Raw genomic sequence first — 6,543 nt, 5'->3', positions numbered from 1 at the left:
AAAATTGTATGAGACTCAGTTTGACTACATGTAACTTTTCAGTTTAAACTATTCACAAATTTTTGAAAAACATAAGAGTGTAGTTTAGGAGACAATATTTGATGTTCCCTCAAGGGTCAAATATCTCGTTGTTACAATATGTCTTATGGCTGGTTTGTTTCGGTTGCTCGTCTGAGCGTTGATACTTTTCAACTAAAATTATTGTTAATGTTAATCAATAATTATCAAATAATACGGATATTTGATTCAATCTTTAACGATAGACTTAGGTGTTCTTAATCTGAATTTAAATTTGCTACGGTTTCAAATCATCCATGTGTTTTGTGATGCATTTGCCAGATTTCATCAACCTTAATTCTTGTGTTATGGATGAAAGTGAAGAGATTATCAACATCCGCATCAGTCTTAACTTGAATTTTAGCAATTCTTTATTGCAATATGAAAATAATCTTATTCGGAAAGAAGCATATGAGCTGAGCATTTAATTCAACTAAGTTATGTATATGTTAGAAATGTCATACATTATCTATATATAGTAAAAGTGAAGTTTGGTGTCACAAGTTGGTTTTCTAATTTTGGCTGGATTTTTATTTAGGATTTGTTTTTGATGAAAACATACATTAGCGCCTGTTGGTGGTTGGCTGCTTTTATTTGTTTTAAGTTTCCAACCTCCGTGATGCAGGTTCGAATCCTTTCAATCACTTATTTTTATAAGCTACTTGCATTTTTATTCTACCAGCTTTTCGTTTTTCCTTTTTTTTTTTTTACATATGTTGGTTTTTAAACTTATGTTCATTTCTTTGATAGGCTCAGCAGTTATGAAAACTAACCGAATTCGCGTAGCTCTAACGTCGGGGGCTGATAAGTTTACGTTTTTTTTTAATGTTTTTTTGTTGTTTTAATTTGTTATTGTATCATATCAAATGTACCGGAGACCGACCGATTTTGCGTGGAGTCATTGCCTCAACGCTTGGGCTTTACCAATGCAAGGGTTTTACCAACACCTGAGTTTCGACGCTCAGGTTTTGCCGATGTGCGGGTTTTACCGACTGAATAAACATCGTGACGTATACTTTGTTTTCTATTTTTTTGTTCTCAATATATTTATTTTCAGTTTTATGGTCGGTGATGTAACGAACATAGCAAATACCGACCGAATTTGCGATAACTCGCCACTGCAATGTCCGAGTTTTACCGACTTAATTAACCGCGCAGGGCGTGGATAAATAACTAGTTTGTATTAATTCAATATTTTGTAATGTGTTTTATTATTTGTGTGAGGTTAAATGAGCTTGCTTTACGTTTGGTTACTCAAGGCCTATTTGGTTACCAAAGGCCCGTTCAGGGGTCCATTGGAGATGGATAAAGCCCATGACGGTTTGGTGTTACAACTAAGAGAGAAAAGCTGGTTATTTGTGGTTCGATATATTTTTCTTTTTGGTTTTTTCTGTTTGTTCTCTCAACCTTACAGATCTAGATCTTAGGCATTGTTATGTTATTTTGTTCTTGAGAGTTTGTTACATCATCAGAAAGATGATCTGATCTTCTGTCTTTGATATTATTGGTGTTGTAATCTTCGTTTATTGGTGTATGTGATTGAAGATTCTTGATCGTTTTTGAGCTGATTGTTCTTAATAATAAACGAAGTTAGATTTCTGACAGTATACAAATCACATATGACAAACACATGATTTACCTCCAATCATGGCTTCATTCTACTAAAGCTTTTAAGGATCTCGAGTAACTAATTACTCTTTTGCACTCCTAAGTTGATTAAGTCAACATAAACTTTGAATGGGGCCACTTGTGTAAATCAATTGTTATATCGTTTCTCGGTTTACAAAAACATGTGTGTTGGAGTCTTGGGCTTTGTTTGATAATTCACAAGTACACACGGTTTTTTAGTTCGGAAATCTTCTTAGTGTGTATTAAATTAATACACATGATTTATGAATAACAAGAAAATATAATAAAACTTAAAATGATCTACCAAGAGCCTATAGCTTAGGTCAAATATGCGCAAAGTTATGTGAGTATATTTACTATTAGAAATTTTAAATGGAATATAAACTGTTTAGATTTGTTTAAATACAAAATAAGCAAGTAGATAAAAGAATATGAATCGATATATTGTAAATATTTTTTTAAACAAGTAATTTTAGCATGTCATATTATAATATTAAAAAGTATGTGGACTTTTATTATTTAAATTGTAAAGAATATAATTTGTTGAGAATTGTGATTATTCTAGACGAAGTAGTTAACTCAATTTTAAATAGCACAACTTGTGCTTAAAATATCATGTGAACTAGATATTTTTAGCTAACTAAGGTTATCTAATTTATATTTTTATTTAAAATTAACATTTATATGATGTCTATATATTTCGTTACCTCATGCTCCTAGTTAAAAAAAATGAACACAAATATCAATATAAGCTATGAAAGTCGTCATTTTAAAAAAAATATAAGTTGGCTATGAATCTAATAAAGCGTTTGCTCGATATTTACTAAAACATGATAACATATCGATCATGTACAACTTCTCGTTGTCGCCAATATTCATATTCAAAGCACAATTCAATAAAAAGAAAAGAAATTAATTTTGTCAAAACTAAACCACTCACTATATATTTGTTTTATGACAATCAATGACGACAACACAATCGATGGCGATGGAGTTAGACGCCTAGTGACCCGTAGGTTGTTGAGTAGACTCAAATGAACAAATCAAACAACCTTAAAATCATCCTAATAGCCCACTTCTTGAAGAATATATCATAACTCACGATTTTGCATTACTAAATTTATGCCTTAACTTAAATTTTTATTTTTATAATTAAAAGAGACTAAACGTAATTGTTGCGCTAATCCAAACAAGATATCCATAACTTAGTCAAAATCAATAGAAACATATCCATAATATAGTCAAAATACAATAAAGAGAACTCCAAAAACAAGAACATAACTAAGGTCTGCAGACCAAACCACATAAATACATAAACACCAAAATCGCTTTCACGACTCGTAATCAACTTAAAAGAACATAAGCGCGAGCATGCATTACTAGAAAACAAGCCTGCAGTTCCCACAGGCTACCACTTATTCTCCAAACCCCATATCTTAACATATTAACCCATATTCAAACACCCTCTTTACTCCTTATCTACTTCTTCCTTCCATTTCACCAAACTCTTAAGAAACTCCGAAACCTGAAACAAAAATTCAAGTAAATAAATATAAAGCGTAAAACAAAACCCGGTCAAGAGGTTGACTAAATAGTCAAAATGGGTCAAACAAGTACAATAACCGAACCTCCAAAGTGTCACGTAGAGATAAAAAGGCTTTGCTTTATTTGGGTATAGAAGATACCAAAATCCCATATCCGCGGTTTGATTCTCTCAAAACCTAGACGTTCAAGGTCAACCATAAAGCCAAACCGTAATTTGAAATGAATTATCTTTAAACATCTGTTATATAATTGAGTGTGATGGAGGTTTTGAACGCGATTCCGATGAGTGAGGAGGAAGAGGGAGAAGTTGATCCTGAGGATTGTTTATAGGAAGCATGGGAGTTCGTTGGGGTTGAGGACGAAGAAGGATGCGCTTGATATCGCGGTTGAGGGTACATTGCAGAGGATTAAAGCCAGACTTGAAGGTGTTGCTGATTTGTGAAAAGTGGCAGGGTTTTGTTGTAAGTTAATATGATTATGTTTATTGGATTCGCATAAAGAGTTTTCACATATGAACAATTTTACAAGAATATTAGTAGGAAAGGTTATTACAAATAGCACATTTGGTTTTGTCATTTTGGGTTAAAAATAGGGTGTTTTTTCGACAGCAATAATTATCGGAAGAAGCCGTGATATGGTTTACGAGTTAGTCGGACTTAACGAACTCTATTACGCGGGTAGTCACGGTATGGACATTATGCTCCCTCTTCAGGACACGACATTATATTTAGTTAAGTTTTGTGTTGTGTTGCATCTAGCTCGTTTAACAAACAGGGCGTGTTTGGGCTGACCTGTTTAGCCCGTTTAATAATATGGCCGACCAGTTGACCCGTTTAACCCACTTTCGACAGCCCACCAGCTCAACTAATACATTTACAACTTGATATATGGGTTAAACAGGCTAAATGACAACATGATCCGTTGAGCACACCATATATCAAGTTGTAATGTATTAGTTGAGCTGGTGGGCTGTCAAAAGTGGGTTAAACGGGTCAACTGGTCGGCCATATTTTTAAACGGGCTAAACAGGTCAGCCCAAACACGCCCTGTTTGTTAAACGAGCTAGATGCAACACAACACAAAACTTAACTAAATATAATGTCGTATCCTGAAGAGGGAACATAATGTCCATACCGTGACTACCCACGTAATAGAGTTCGTTAGGTCCGACTAACTCGTGAACCATATCACGGCTTCTTCCGATAATTATTGCTGTGGGAAAAACACCCTCTTTTTAACCCAAAATGACAAAACCAAATGTGCTATTTGTAATAACCTTTCCTGCTAATATACCTGTAAAATTGTTCATATGTGAAAACTCTTTATGCAAATCCAGTAAACCAATAAACATAATTATATTAACTTACAACAATACCTCAAACCACACAACTCATTATCTTAATCGGATCATGCTCACAAACCCCATTCGAACAATCAACAAACTCACACAACTTCGCATACCCCGTCGAATTCCCACCACAAATCTCATCACACTCCAACCGAATACTCGTATGAATATTCAGGGTCGACGATATCCCCCCACCACCCGAGAACAACATCAAAGTCGACCGGGTAACCCGATTCACCCACGAATTAAACAAAGCTAAATTCGGTGACGTGAGATACGGTATCGACTGTTCCTGCCACGGGTACGCCCTCGACTCCAACGTCAAGGCCGTAACATTATAAAACTCGGGCAATTCGAGAAACGAAGTGCCCCAAAGCGGGGGATCGGTCCCCAACGGCTGGGAAAAATCCCAAGCCGTTCCAGCGAGCACGAGGAAGTGATCGTGGCCGTGGTTTTTAAGCCAGATTTCGGGTGAATGGGATTGTAAGTATTTGTATAAGTGGCCGAATAAAACCTTTTAGCCATCCTGGCCGAATAAAACTTTTTAGCCAAACAGGGCGAATAAAACCTTTTAGCCATCCTGGCCGAATAAAACTTTTTAGCCAAACAAGTCTAGGTTGAATTTGGGTGGGAGGTGACGGATGACCGGTTTGTGCAGTCGGAGTCTAGATCCGATTGTTGTTGGGTTGTGATGGTGGTGGTGGTCAGGAGGAGGATGGTGATGCTCTCGGAAGTGAATGTTAGGCTGCTTGGGATTACTTATTTTTATCTAATAAGTTAAAAAAAAAAAGTGTTTGGGTTTCTCCTTATAAGTTATAAGGATAAGTTACACTTTTGTAACTTATGACTTCTTCTTATAAGTTATAAGGACGTGAAAATAAGGAATCCCAAACATCCCCTTAGATTGGTTTTGAGTTTGTAAGATTAAATCAGCCCACGTGACTTGCACGCGATATGGTAATATTCTTCATTTTAAAGAAAAAAGAATGATACTCAAACAAGCCGAGTTGCTCATGAGGTTGGATTTAGGGCTGTAAACGAACACGAACAAGGCCTTGTTCATGTTTGTTCGTTCGTTAAGGAAATAATGTGTTCATGAACACTTACCGAACGAGATTTTATGTTCGTGTTCGTTCATTAAGGAAATTAATGTGTTCACGAACGATTCACGAACACAAATAAAATCGGCAAAGCCTAGAGATTGAGACCGACGTATTCATCAATGTGAATAATGAAAGCCTGTAAACAAATCGAATGAACACGAACAAGGGCATATGTTCGTGTTCATTCATTTAACTTTAAAAAAACACGGACACTTAATCGAACAAATATTTATATTCATGTTTGTTTATTTAAAAATTGACATTTGTGTTTGTTTGTTTAAAATTTAAACTAACATAACTGAACAAAGATAAACGAACATGTATGAACAAACGTAAATGAATACAAATATAAACGAACTTAAATGAAAACACTTAAATGAACACAAATTAACAAATATAAAACCTTTAAACAGATGACATATCCAGATAATATTTAATTATTTTTTATTAATATTAATACATAAATGAACATAAATAAACAGACATAAACGAACATAAACGAACGTTCATGAACATAAATGAACGAACGGAACATGCGTCCATGTTCGTTCGTTTAATTAAACGAACACAAATTTTTTGTTCATGTTCGTTCGTTTATTAAATAAACGAACATAAACGAACTTCCCGCCGAACAGTTCACGATAGTTCACCGAACGTTCGGTTCGTTTACAGGCCTAGTTGGATTGATAAATAGCTTAGAAGAAGGCGAGCTTGTTTTTAGCACGAACCTTAAATAAAGCTCGTTTAGTTATTAAGTTTGAACTGGAGCCTGGTATTGGAAGCTTGTTAAGGCTTGCCGAGCTATAATGAGCCTAGTGTATATTTCAGCTTACCTCTTTTGACCTTCATGTATTTATTTCA

This window comes from Bidens hawaiensis, unplaced genomic scaffold (genome assembly GCF_021521415.1).
Source record: "Bidens hawaiensis isolate Kalapana, Puna unplaced genomic scaffold, B.hawaiensis_p1.1 tig00062398_1, whole genome shotgun sequence".
NCBI classification, from domain to species: domain Eukaryota; kingdom Viridiplantae; phylum Streptophyta; class Magnoliopsida; order Asterales; family Asteraceae; genus Bidens; species Bidens hawaiensis.
This window is presented reverse-complemented; position numbering follows the sequence as displayed.